Raw genomic sequence first — 15363 nt, 5'->3', positions numbered from 1 at the left:
TCTCAGACAAGGAGAAAATAGCGCTGCACATAGCGCAACGGGGACACCAAGGTCCTCTACCTAACATTATTATTAATGTTTATTATTAATGTTAACATTATTATTAATATTTTTAAAAAATGAACGGATGAGGATAGTAGACTAACCATAGCATGGAACTGTATGACTCTTTTAGTGACGATTCTTATAGTACTTACTCAAAAGTTTATTCCTTTAAAGAGATTTTCCTCAGTGGTGAATGTTATAAGTTTAATTCCTTCATGTCCAATTTCGAAAACTAGGCTTATTCGACGTGTTTTTGCACAAAATGAACAAATTTTGCAAAAAGAAGTATTGTTTGTCCTGCGAAACGAATGTTTGTGTTTAAAATATATTTGCATAAAAGTTTTATTAATATGTAGCTTCAAATACATTAATCTTTATTTTAATAATCTTAGTCGAATTATCCGGTCCCGGGGCTAGTTGAATCAAATGGAATGCATTAGAAAAATATATTTTTTATTAGTTATCAGTTTCCCCTTATTATTAAAATATTATTAGGTAGTCAAATGTAGTAACTGATGTAGAATTCATTTTTTCGATAAGTCTCTTAATTTTGTCTGTAAAAATTCAAAACTGAAAAATGAGTCTATTATCCCCGATCTCCCCTACTAATGCAGTATAAAATCCACACGATGAACGCTCTCGTATTCTCAAGAATCTCGGCTTGTCGCGATATTATTATCAAAATATCTCTTTCTCTTTCTTTACTTTCCTATATATTTTAAATATTAATCGGAATAAAGAGAGATGTATTAAATATTATTATAGTGCGTACTTTTATGAAATATTAAAGTTTGTGAGTGTGAAAGTATCCACTCTTAGCCAATATGTATGTCTTTTAATTTATAATGTTATGTTAAGTATGTTATATTAAGAAATTAATTAAATAATATCACTTTTAATTACACCATAACGTAAATTATTTAAAAACTATTATACTTTTATTTTCACGATATTTCTTTAAATAACATACATATTGTTGCTCAATGAAAACCGCGAGAAGGTGATGATTTCTCCCGTCAGCAGGGAAATATAAAAAATCGTTATTATATAAAAAAATAAATACAAAATTTAGAAATTAATAAATTTATAATGATTTTGTAGAGAATTTAAAAACTTTTTTATTTGATAATAAGTATTTTTTACAGGAGTAGCCAAATCCGAGTATTTATATAAAGCGTTAAAAAAAAAGTTTAGTTCAAAAATAAAGGGAAACATTCTTAAAATCGTACTTCGGAAACTATTGGTCGTGCAAGGACGAATAAAAAGTATAATTTTATAGGGAATTCAATAATAATCTACAATTTTCATAAAAAGTATTCTGTACGTAAAAGCTAGAGTCGAGATATTTACGAAAAATACAACATGTGAAAAATCGCTTCATTCTCAAAATGATCAAAAATGCAACATTCTTTAAAAAATTCTATCACGGAAAGTATCGTATGATCAGTAATTATTTAGAATAGCATACCCCATCTAAAATCTTAATGAAAAATACATTCATCCGACGCATTTTCACTCAAAATAAAAGAATCTGGCAAAAAAAAATGCGGCGGTCGGTCTCGTGAACCGAGATATTAAACGTTAAAGTTCGAGATTTTACAGATTAAGATATCTGTCCCGACTCACTGCAGCGCTACGTATACGTAAGATCTGTTCTTTTTCGAAGAATTCTGAAATAGTGCAATAAGTTAGAGTGAGACAGTTTGGAGCACTTTCATCTGATTGGTCTATATTTTAGGATTTAATGGATATGCCAATCAAATGAAAAAGCTCACTAAGCGATCAGTAAGCGGTTCTGGAATGCATACTTCTCTGCTGTAGACTGATTTAATCGTAATAAATAAATGATATATTCAATAAGCAACTGAATAAAAATCCTTGGCTTGCTGTCCAAGATGTAGTTGGACAAAATTGTGGCCGAGATTTATTCGAAAATTGTTTTGGGATTGCAACCGAATGATTCTCATAAATTTCTCTTTTGTAAATGAAATATCGGAAGATTTTTTACATGACATTTTATCCTTTACATTAAAAAAAGTGTATATAAAAGATCAGAAACGCGCGATTCACTACAATTTAATTATGTAAATCATGAGGTAATATCATTAATTTTAATTAACGAATTAAATAATACATAATGAAACATTTGAACACAATTAATACATAATGAAACATTTGAACATAATTAAATAATACATAATGAACATTTGTAACATTTTGTAAAATTTTAATCAATATAAGAAAAATTAAAGAGGTATACATTTTAAATAATAAGCTCTATTCTATGCTTTAAAAACACAAAAGTAACAATACATTATTTTAAACATACAAATTCTTTGCATTAACAGTGAATTTGTATTTTTAAAGCAGTGAATTATTGTTTTTGAAACAGTAATTGTTCTTTAAGCAGTGAATTGTTTTTAAAGTAATAAATTATTTTTAAAGCAGTGAATTGTTATTTTTAAGACAGTGAATTATTATTAAAGTAGTAAATTGTCGTTTTTAAAGCGCTGAAAGTGCTCCAAACTACAACTGTCTCACTCTAACTTATTGCACTATTTCAGAATTCTTCGAAAAAAAAAATAGATTTTACGTATACGTAGCGCTGCAGCGAGTCGGAATAACGGATATCTTAACTTCTAAAATCTCGAATTTTGACACTTAATATCTTGGTTCACGAGGCTGACTGCCGCATTTTTTTGCCAGATTCTTTCATTTTGAATGAAAACGCGTCGAATGAGTGTATTTTCATTAAGATTTTTAGATAGGATATATTATTCTAAATAATTTGATCTTAAAAAGAAAATGGAATTATTTCTAATTTTGTTAGCTTTCTTTTTGATAATGATCTTTATTTCGATAAAATAAAAACTTTCTGAGATATTTTTGAAAAACCGAAACTTTTTTATTAGCTTTTTGAAGTTAGAAAGTCTTCCAAATCTACTGACGGTAGAACTTTTAATATGTTGTATTATATAATACATCATTTCGGACAACTTCCCGCAAACAAATTTTTTATGGTAATTTTGCCTCCGAAACACAAAAAGAGTTTAATTTTCATTAAGAGTTTAATTAGGGTACGCTTGGAAAATCATTTCAAACAATTAATCTCTCGTTAATTATCGTGTTTTGACATGATTTATAACATTCTGGATTAATGGGAGGAGTATATGATTATTACAATTTATTAAAAGTTATGTTCTAGAATGTTCCTACATGTCTCTTGATACACACCGAGCGGCTGAGAAAACATTTTTCGGTCGCTTGACGCTTGCTTGAGCGAAGCTATGAGAACAAGGACAGGCTCTCTCTCCCACTTTCAACTCGCCGATAAGGCAAGCAATGAAAACGTAGTACAAAAATGTCAGAGCAATATAGTCGGCACGCTTCTAACCAAGTCATGTGGACATGGGCTCGTGCTTGTGTTGCTGCCAGTTGCGCTAGGCCGCCGACTGATACCGCTGATCGCGTGCTGCAAGTGGCCCGAAATTCATCACTGGTGCCAGGTGTTTGCTTGATGGGGATAGAAATGGTGAGGCTGATTTTCTGTGATGCCGAGAGCAAAATGTGCACTACTGGTTGAAACAAGTAAGCCGCCGGTTGACAAGTTCGCTAAGCGGCTGAGGAGGAAGACCAAGAGGTTGAGAGCGGCGGCCATGATTGCCTCCCCCTCCTCCCCCAGATGATCTCGCACTGGTTATCGGGATGCCGTTAGACCCCCTGTCGTGTCGCGGACCACTGGTCCTGAAGCGGGTTGCGCTGCGGCTACGGTGACATCTTTGGTCGTCAAGAAGTGGATTGTCCTCGGTTATTTCTATTAACCGGAACTCGGAGGACTGTCCGTTCTTTGTCAACCTTATACATCGGGCCCGCGATAATTGTGCTGGCCGATTGTGGGATCGGCGGAGAAGGGGGGAACCGAGGCCTTCATATTGGAAGTCTTCGGAAAGGATAAGGGCACCCTGCATGCGGAACTTCTTTGCGGACAACCTGGAGGATTGGTCATATTGGTGCGTATTGGTCGGTCCATGCGTAGAGCTCCGCATAAGCGGGTTTGACGACTCCGTCACCCCCCCTCCGAGGAAGTATTCATGTTTTTAAAGTTTTGTTATTAATTTTTCTTTAATAAATATAATCTAAAACAAAGTGGTATGCCTTTCTAGCGGAGTATTGTACTTATCCGATCCTTCTTTCTACAAGAATTTCTTGTTCAGAGACAATCGAAATTCCAGTAGCTAGCTGTCAATATATTAGCAAATTCAAAATATAAATTACAAAAATGTGCAGTTATACATAAAATTCATAAAAATTGTAACTTAATGTTAATTTTTTTTGCTCATCAAAAGAGATGGATTGATTTTGCTCATCAGTATCTTTATACGAGTATTTATTTCTGTTGAATGGTGATCCAGATTCATCTCAAACATATAATTATTATGAATTGTATAAATAATGGAACAAAATAATATTAAAATAAATAACATAAATATTAATTTTTACAAATTACACTAATTTATATTTCTGCATAAAATGTTAAAGTATTGTATTTTTTAGATAAACTTGAGACAAATATTTTTATAGAAGAAATTCAAAGCATTAATAATTTCTAAATTCGAATGAAAATTAATATCAAATTGCAAATGGATATTAAAACATATGAAAGCAGTACAAAACTTTAATCTTTATTTAATATGGGACTTTAAGAGGACATAAGACGCTTCGACTTTAAAAAGTATATTTTTCTCATACGTTTTTTTATGGAAAAAAATATATAAGCTACAAAGATTGAATTTTTTAAAAATAAAGGTACATATTTTTTATTATTAATAAATATTACATTTTTGTATGAAAATTATACAAAAATGTAGTATTTAATATTAGAAATTAAAATGCCTATAACGGTCGAATCTGGGTCTTTAATGCTTGAATAATTCAATGTGAATTATATATATATATATATATATATATTATATATATTATATATGTACATGCATATATATTTGTAGTCATTCGAACTGCATGCCAAATTGGTTTTCCGGACTTATAAAGGCAATTAAAGTACTATAATAATATCATGAATTAAATTAAATTGATAAGCAATTCTTAATAATTTAATGCTCAATCAGGCATAACGTAATATTTATTTGCATTCTTGAAAGATTATTAAAATTAGAAAAAAAGTATTAAATATATTATAACATTTGTCAATATAAAATAAAAGTTATATAAATAATATTGATAAATTTAACATTAAATAATCCAATTCGTAAAAATTATTAACAAATTATTATTCCCAATTATATCATTGGTTCCGTTCAACAGACTCAAGTTTACCACATATTTCAAAACGGACATATTTATTTACTAATTTTCGTGCTTCTGCTGATAATGATTTGTAAATATCCTTATTCGTCTTTTCATTAACACTATGATAACTTTGAAATTCTGATACTAATATTCTTTCAGTTTCTCCAGCTCGTCGACGATTAAACAATTGCACAGATATGAGAGTTGTTTCCAACAGATTTAGCCAATTTTTATATGAATATTCTTTCAATAAATTGTTATAAGTTTCTTATCATTTTTCTGTTAAATAACTATTTAATTTTCTAATATCATCTGTTGATGGAAGTATAATCTTCTTTTTGTCGTTTTCGCTGCATTTGTGTTTCCAACACTATTCTATTAACGCTTGTTCCATAGTCTTGTCTTAGTAGTTTTAAGAAATTTTCAACCAATTTCATTTTCAAAATATCATGATTTTTTGTACATTCATTAATTAAAATCTCTCCAATATGTTTTATATACGTCCCAAGATTAAATGCAGATGGTACTTTATATACATTTTTATTTTCATCAAAACCTTCCACATGACAGCAGCAATTGCAATACATAAAATTTCGGATCATATAACGAAACAAAAACAGTGATATTTTCATCTTTTGTTCTGAGAGATAACGTCCTAACAATCATAATCGAGATCGAATCATATCGTGCTGATGCTGTAGTCTATATTTCAAGCAAAGTTTATTCCCATATAGAATTATTAATTGATCATATCTTATTGCACAAGTTATTTCATCATCTCGTAATACGGGGAAGACAATAGTTTTGAGAACTTATTAGCTATTTCGTGAGTTCTTGCAATAATGCGGCCCAATACCATTATTGATTTATTATGTTTGCTATTACGTCCAGTGCAATGACGAAAATGATGTCAAAGAGATGCTTTTGAAAAATATCCTTTGTATTTACCACAAGGTAAGAAATCACTTGCAGTTTTATTCCATTTTTTATTTGATCGCCTACATGTAATAAGTTCATCATTATTTATCACTTTCTTAGTTAAACTGAAAATTACTATTTCGTCGAATAGTTTCTATTATTTTCTTTCTTTCATAGTTTCCCTTTGGTAATACAATAAATCTTTTAACTTCCTCTTCATTAGAATATACAGTTTCTAAGTGACGTGTTATCTTGCTCTGTACAGTAGCTTTTTACAGTAATAACAACAATTTCTTTTTGTATGTGTTTGTTTCCTGACGATTCTGTTACATACATTTCAGTATCGTCACATGTTTTCGTTCCAGACGAATGTAAATTAGATGTATCTAGACCACTAAATGTATTAGATCTATTAAAGGAGGAGGGTTTTTTTTTATTATTATCCTTTATGTTATCTTCTTCATCCAAGTAAATAGATGAAACATCACTTATACTTGAAGGAATATATTCGGAATATATTCTAAAAAATAAAAGGAACAAAAGCTAAAAGAGATAGAAAGATAAAAATCTTTTGATGATATTAAATTGAACTTTGATTATCCCATTTAAAAGATCTTTCTTTCAAAAACATTAGATATCTTATTAAGATTCTTGAGTAATCGTTGCGATCATATTGAATCCTGACGTCATAAACGACAAATGACTATTAAAATTTTTAGCGTATCATTTGTAAACAAGAAGAATATAGATATAACAAAATATTATATATGTATATGTATATAATCGGATCGCTTTAAAACACTTATACAAATGGACGAAAATTATTCTTATCTGCCTTGATAATTAATAAAAAGCACGTGAAAATATTCTACGCATGAACAAATTCTACGAATTGAAAATTATAAGCGTTGAGAGTTATTATACAAAATACATTTTCTATATTCTATTACGTGTTCTTTTTCACAAAAGAACACATTTTCACGTTGTTCTTTAATATTTTTTTGGTACAACTTTTCCAATTACTATCAAAATCTTTCTTTTTATATTTTGATATTTCCATTCTATACATTCTGGCATAAAAAAATAATTTTTTATTAAGATTTATAATAATTGTAGAGCTAGTCAAAGACGCCGTGGGTGAATTGAACCCAGACATGTAAATTAAAACTTTGAAACGAGACATGTAGTTAAAATTAAATTAATTCAAAAGAATAAGAAAGAACATTGAGTAGAAAAGTGTTTAATATTAATCAAAATATCAGCAAATTAAACAAATACAATCATCTTCGTTAGCATCGTCTCTTAATTCCTCAACTGATGTATCTATTTTTTCTGAAGATTCTTTTAACTCTGTCCTTTTAATCATTTCATGTGTTTCCAACATTATTTTTTCAAAGGATAAATCAGTGAACAATCCATAATTGCATTATTGTTATTTATCGTATCCATTTGTAGAGCACACTTTGAGAAGTTATTTGTGAGACTCATATCTATAAATATATATCAAACAAGTAAAGAAAATGTCTCTTACAGAAATTAATAGTATTAAATTGATCAGTGATTAATTATTTATTTTTTGTATTAAAATAACTAACAAAAGTACCTAATACTTAAAATAAATAATTAATTACACGCCATTAATTACAGCATTAATTACAGCATTAATTACAATTTATTAAATACTGATAAATTTGTGTAAAAGGTATTTATCAAATTAAAAAGTAAAACTTAAGTGTTACTATCTTTGTTATTTACTTAACTAATGATATGTATCATTCGTATAAAGAATTTGATATCAACAACTGACGCCAAGTTAAATCCTATACCAAATTAAATAAAGAAAACAATCCATAATTGCATTACTTCGTCCATCCAAGTGTTATCACAAAAAGTTAAAGAAGTAAACACTTGGCGCTGCTAGATTACGATGCAACATAGAACTAAAAACACGAATGTAATATTTAAAATAAGAACAATGAGAAACATTCCCATGAGAGTAAAAGTATACAGAGTGTAGATATATATTCGATTAAGTTAAACAGTCATATAAGTTACGAAAGTTTTGCAAGCTATTAGATTTAAGTCTAAGATAAATAAACTTGGATTTATAAGACTTGTATTATGAAAAAGAAAAAAGAAATAAGCAGTAAACTTTATTCAGTATAACATTCAGATTAAATTCATTATCACATTAAAACTATAATTATCTTTCATTATTTTATTAACTATTATATTATTATTTTATTAACTATTATTATTATTTTTTAACTATTATTATAATTTTTAAAATGTTTTTATAGTTTTTATAGTTTTTATAGTTTTTATTTGTTTTTATTTGGTCTAGCAACGCCAAGTGTTTACTTTTTTAACTTTTTGTAGTAACACTTGAATGAACAAGGTAACGCAATTATGAATTTTCTTTATTTAACTTGATATGAGATTTAACCTGGCGCCAATTATTCAGATCAAATCTTTTTTACGAATAATATATAAAGTTTTGTGGAATTTAACTTGGTGCCAGTTGTTGATATCAAATTTTTTATACGAATGATACATATCATTAGAAGTAAGTAAATAACAAAGATAGTACCACTTGGGTTTTACATTTTAATTTAATAAAATTTAACTTGATTAGTAAAAACTCTGGATTTTTATTTTTTATTTGATATTAGATGATAAACTTAATTTCGGCCGCTCGCTACTAGAGGATGCCGGCTCCAATGCTAGTGAGTTTTGACAATGAAGTCACAAATCTGTTGTAGTTTAGACATTGCTGAAAATGATTCAGTCTTCACGGGTTAGATTTCTCTACAGAGATTTTCCAATCGAGTGAAAATAAATCACGATAAGCTGTTTTTCCAATATGTGCTTCTTCACTACTTTCGACCTTAAGAAAGTCGCAGCTGAAATCGCTTATTATGGTGAAGTGTATGGTGATGAAACTTCATCGGAAAGAACATGTAGAATTTGGGTTGAATGATTTCGAGACGGGTTTTAACGTGAGAGATACAAAACATTTTAAAAAAGAAACATAGTAGTATCGCTGCTTAGTGCCGAGACACTACCGTGTCTTCTGATATGATGAATAGTGTTACTATTGAATTAATAAAGCTATTAAATTAAAAAAAATAATAACAATATTGACAATGGAAATGTAAACATAACCGATACTATCAAAATAGCCAAAAAAATAAATGTTATTAGGTGTTGGAATTAATTCGTAGCGTTTTACAAGTGATGGGAAGTACTTTCATTAATGTATTTTTTAATGCTCATGTGAAATAAATAACATTCTTTCATTAAAAACGCTACGAATTAATTCCAACACCTAATAAATTTGAGATGTATAAAATAATTTAAAACAAATTGAAAACAATGATTAAAAGACTAATGAGAGTGCAGTACAGATTACAATCTACAGAATGGTGTAAAAACTTTTATTGTATTAAGGACAAGATTACATCTTCAAGTTCTTCGAATTTGATGTTTCGATTCACTCTTCCTCAACAATAAAATTACAAATAGAGCAAATTATTCATCAATCTGTCAAAATGGAGACATTCATAGGTTTTAAAAACTGAAATGTTATTTCAACAGACCAAACAGAATCTGATTTTTGAAAGAGTAACATAGACAATGTAATTTTAATAATTTTTAATAGAATTAAATACGTTAATTTACGAGTATACGAAGTTTCATGATAGATCCTTCGGTCTGTTGAGACAACACTTCAGTTCTGGAAATCTGTAAATGACTCCATTTTGATGAACTGACAATCAATTTGCTCTATTTGTAAATTTTATTACTAAAGAAAGCTTCAAAGTAAATTGAAACGTCTAATTCGAAGAACTTGAAGACACCTTGCCCTTAATACACTAAAGGTTTTTATACGATTCTGCATATTGTAATCTGTGCTATACTTTTAATTACTGTTTATTTTAAATTTAAGAGTTCATATAAAATAATTTAAGCTAAATAAACTGAAATAAAAGGATATAATAACAAAAAAAAATTGATACAAGTGCGTTTAATAGCTAAAAGAATAATTAATATGGTAAACATGCTCACAATCATTCTAACAGTATCGCCTCTTGATTCCTCAATATCTAATTGTCCTGGAATATCAGATATTTCCAATATTGCTTTTTCGAAACATAAACCAGTGAACGAATTATTTTCATTTATTGTATCCATTTGTAGTAAACAATTTGATAAATTAATATTTGTGAGAATTGTATCTATATATAAATATATACAAAATAGTTAGAGGAAACACTGATGTCGATTAGAGAAATTTAATACTCGCAGTATTAAATTGGCCAATGATTAATTATTTAGTTTAGATATTAACCCTTTAAGATCTAGTGTACACAATAACGTACATTCATTAAGTTCTTCCCAAATGTTTGATATTAATACAAAAATTTATACAATATAATACACTTAATTCATATTAGTTAAAAATTAAGATTGTCTCAATTTAAAAAATAATGGTATTCTCACTAAACAAGTCATTATTGTGATCATTTGCAGAACAATTCACTTGATTTTGTTAATTTTATATATAATATATATTATTTACAAAACATATAATATATATAATATATAATATATATTATTTACAGATAAAATTAGTGATTTTTTATTTTCTTATCCATATCATCTTAAAATACAAGATTGATTCATGTTTATTGTTATAATTATACAATATTCAATTCTTTAGCTGAAATACATGTATTACTTTCAAAATATTACTTTCAAAAAATCATATCTTGGTGATCAATTTTATTTCATTCACAAAGCTCTTTATCAGGAGAATTTTTAAACATCATATTGAAGAAAAAAAATTTTATTCAAAAGAAATCAATATCTGAGTTTTAAAGGGTTAAAATGGAAAGCAATAGTATTTTTAATATTCAAAGTAAATGATTAATCACACGCCAATTAAACACTATCAGATTCTGTAAGGCATACATGATGTAAAAATATTAAATAGTAATTTAATGTATTTATTATTCAGTTCAGAGAATGTATTAACAATAATGACAGGAAATAAAGAATATCGAAAAGTATTAAATTTGAAATATATATTAGATGTACAAATAAGTTTTAAAGTGTTTTTTGTGTAACGTATAATTTAAACTTAGAATTCAAATATTTTTCGCGCTCTTTTGATATGTAGTGGCGCTTAATGTGTACTATTAAAAAACATAATTGACTTCACAAAATTGGAAACTTAACCTCAAAATTAAATGTTTTTAAAATGGAGAGCGACAAGCAATTTATTCGACACTGCATTCGATACGAATTTCATCAAGGAAAAAGCGCTGCTAAAGCATGTGAATCAATTTGTTCTGTTCTTGGAGTCAATGTTGTATCCAAAAGTACGTGTGAGTTTTGGTTTAGGCGATTTAAAGAGGATGATTTGATATTAGCGATAGAGAACGTAGTGGTGCTCCTCAGAAGGTTACAAACAATGAATTGCAAGCATTACTCGATCAAAAACTCATATCAAACACAAAACGAATTTGCATAGCAACTTGGAGTAACAACAAGATATTTCAATTCGTTTACGGCAGATGGGAAAGATTCTGAAGGAAAGAAAGTGGGTGCCGCATGCATCAAGTGAAAAAAACAAAAATGATCGTCTTGAGAAATGTTTGAATCTGTACAATAAACAGCATAGAAAATCTTTCTTGTGGAAAATCGTGACTGGTGATGAAAAGTGGATTTTTTACGATAATCCTAAAAAGAGAAAACATTATGTGGATCCAGGACAACCCACTACATCAACGCCAAAACGCAACATCCACAGCAGCAAAGTTATGCTATGCATCTAGTGGGACATGAAAGGTGTACTACTGTATATTATGAACTCCGAATGAAACGGTTAACAATGATCGCTACAGTCAACAATTGATCCGTTTAAATCAAGAAATCGAATGAAATCGTCCATTTACTGGCAAAGGAAAACGTCCTGTGAAATTGCTTCATGACAACGCTAGGCCTCATGTTGGTAAACCTGTAAAGGAAATATTGCTAGTTCTTGGTTGGGAAGTTCTCCCGGCGTATAGCCCAGACATAGCCCCTTCTGATTATCATTTATTCCGGTCAATGCAAAACGCCTTGTCCAGTGTACACTTTCGAGCATTTGAAGAAGTGCGAAAGTAGGTGGATAATTTTATCGCATCGAAAGACGAAACCTTCTTCGCTTCTGGAATTCGCAAGCTTTCCGAAAGATGACTAAAGGTCATAAATAATGATGGAGATTATTTTGATAATTAAGTGTGTTTTCGTTTCTAAATAAATAAATATTAAATTTCATTAAAAACACTTTAAAACTTATTTGTACATCTAATAAAATAATTTAAGCGAAATAAATTTAGTTAAAATAAAAGAAAATGCAAGAAAGAAAATAAAATGATGTTTAATATCCATAAAAACAATCCATATTAAATATATCATCTCACAATCATCTCCAATAGTATCGCCTTTTAATTTCTCAACTCAAGTGCCTAATTTTGCTGGATATTTTCAATTCTGTTTTTTCAATATTTTCAAAACATAAACCAGTGAACGATTTATTATCATCCATCATATCCAGAGAATGATTTAATAAGTCAATATTTATAAAATTTGTAATCTATAAATATACATATACGAAGTAGTTAAAGGAAACTAATGTCGATTAAAGAAATTCAATATTTACGATATTAAGGCTCTTGAGTTGTGCGAGAGCGAATCAAAGCGAGAGCGCTGACGTGAAATTTTAGAGTGATGCGGCGTTTGTCTAACAATCTTTCTCACTAGTTCAAATCCGGCTCGAAGGACCAGAAAATGTGCGAGAATGCACCGCGCGGAAAGGTTCGAGTGAGAGAACGGCACACGGTTGATATGATACACGACAGTAAAGAGAACTTCGTTTCTTTTAATTTAACAAAAGAATTTTCTTTAATATGATCAGTTACAGAGTCAAAAAATATAATTAGTTAAATATTAGATTAACAAAATATCAAATGCGGTCACCTTTTCCAAAATTGTATTTGGAATCGCGGTGATGGAAAATCTCGGCGATTTTCTCGGCACTTTTGAAAAGATTCGTTTTATAGCGGGTTTCACTAAGCGGTTGGCACGGCGGTTTTACGAAGCGATATAGTAGCGAGACTATAACTCTAAGAACTCGAAGAACTTTTAGAAGTAAGAACTCTAAGAAGTCTAAGAACTCTAAGCGGTGTAAACGGTTTAAGCGGTGTAAACGGTGTAAGCGGTGTAAACTATCTAAGCAATCTGCCCGGGAGGAACGGCGAGATCGAAGCATTTATTGCTTTCGGTCTGGGCTTTCTTCTTGGGAGAAATCCAATTAAATTTTGCCACAATCGTAATTATCACGTGGCATTGGTTGTACAAAATTGATTGGCGCTTTCGATTCTTTTCCAACGACGTTCAACGTAACAGTCATGCGCGACAGAAAATCCGTACGCGGGATTGGTGACAGCGCGTGACGTATTCGTCGGAGCGCGGTGCTCGCGTGCGCGAATTGAATTGTTCTAGAACTTTCGATGGTCCGTTGCCTGTTTGCGTGTACCGAATTGTTTTGAAAAGACTAAAGAACAATGAATCCCTGACTTTGACGAGGCTTAATGTCAGGCTCGAGATGAAATCGCGAGCTCGCCTTGTGCGTGCGTTCAATAACAATTACTGTCGGTCGACCGAAGGAATTCTTACCTTTTTTTCGAATTACCGATCTCAAACATGAGTAATTACCAATAATATTGAATCGTGACGTCAGAATGACACGTTAATTTTTGTTACGTACCATTTGTAAATAAAGGCAATTTGGAAAAAAATGAAATATATCATAAGATTGCTTTAAAACAATTGTAAAAATGAATAAAAGCTATCCTTATTTCCTTTAAGTCAGTCTAAATAATTGTAAAAAGTGATAAAAGATACATGAAAGTAAAAATGGACTACGCGTGCCCATTGAGCAAAAGCATTTCACGTGTTTCTTATCACTTTTTATAATTATTTACTGACTGTCAGGGGGGATAATGACAGCTTTTGTCCATTTTTACAATTGTTTTAAAATGATGAATGAAAAACAATTTGGATAAAATGAAATGATCTTATCATTTCATCCAAATTTTTATCCAAATTGTTTTTATTTATAAATGGCACATAACAAAAATGAACGTGTCATTTCTCGCTTCTGACGTCACCATTCAATATAGCTGTTATGACTACTAAGGAGCCTTAAATTAATCAATAAATAATTTTATAGTTTGAATATTAAAATGAATAGCAATATTTTTAATATTAAAAACGAATTATTGATCATATGTCTATTAAATACTGTCAAATTTCTGTATGATGTAAAAATGTCATCATTAAATAATTCAATGAAGTTATTACATTCAAAGAATGTATCAACAGTATTGACAAAATAATAAAAATATAAAAGTGTTATTGAAACAACAAATATTAAATTTGATACGTATAATATAATCAAAGCTAAATAAATTTAGCTAAAATAAAAGACTGCCATAACAAAGAAAATTAAATAACATTTAATATTTACAAGAATAATCCACATATTAAATATACTCACAGTCATCTCCAACAGTATCATCTTTTAATTTCTCAACTGACGCATCTAATTTTTCTGAAGTATCAGATTTTTCAAGTACTGTGTTTTCAACGTTTTTTTAAATATAAATCAGTGGACAATCTATTGTTATGTCCATTTGTATTGCGCAATTTGAGAGATTATTACCTATGAGAATCGTATTTATAAATATATATGAAATAACTAAAGGAAATATTGATGTCGTTTAAAGAAATTTACGAGGGCAAGTCAATAAGTGATTTCTTAGAAAATCTGTCAGAGGGCACTCTCAATGTCATGTCACATTACTTTTTGACAAGTAGCATCTTTCAATTGATTACTGTCAAATTTTGAGTAGAATTCATCGCGTGATTTCATTTCTGTAGACGATTAAAGCGAAGAGGCTTATTTTGAAGGGTTGGACAAATCATATTATTCGGACGGCTTGAAAAAGTTGAAGAATCGTTGGATCAAGTGTATCAAGCTCA

The 15363-nt window shown here is 29.5% G+C and overlaps 2 pseudogenes across 1 annotated transcript in view; both read right to left on the bottom strand.

Annotated features, from left to right (window-relative positions):
- Nucleotides 1-15363, bottom strand: part of LOC105144016 (uncharacterized) — a 94248-nt pseudogene that overhangs the window by 66268 nt on the left and 12617 nt on the right. The window contains exons 4-5 of the transcript XR_015545288.1: nt 14879-15043; nt 198-342 (exon numbers count right to left, since the gene is read on the bottom strand). The product of XR_015545288.1 is annotated as an uncharacterized LOC105144016 (transcript). The remainder of the gene's footprint in view (nt 1-197; nt 343-14878; nt 15044-15363) is intronic.
- On the bottom strand, nt 5052-7246 carry LOC147909590 (uncharacterized; annotated as a pseudogene).

Source organism: Acromyrmex echinatior, chromosome 6 (assembly GCF_024713525.1).
Source record: "Acromyrmex echinatior isolate Ae372 chromosome 6, ASM2471352v2, whole genome shotgun sequence".
Classification (NCBI taxonomy): Eukaryota; Metazoa; Arthropoda; class Insecta; order Hymenoptera; family Formicidae; genus Acromyrmex; species Acromyrmex echinatior.
Note: the sequence above shows the minus strand (reverse complement) of the source record. Positions and strands in the feature narration are given on the sequence as shown.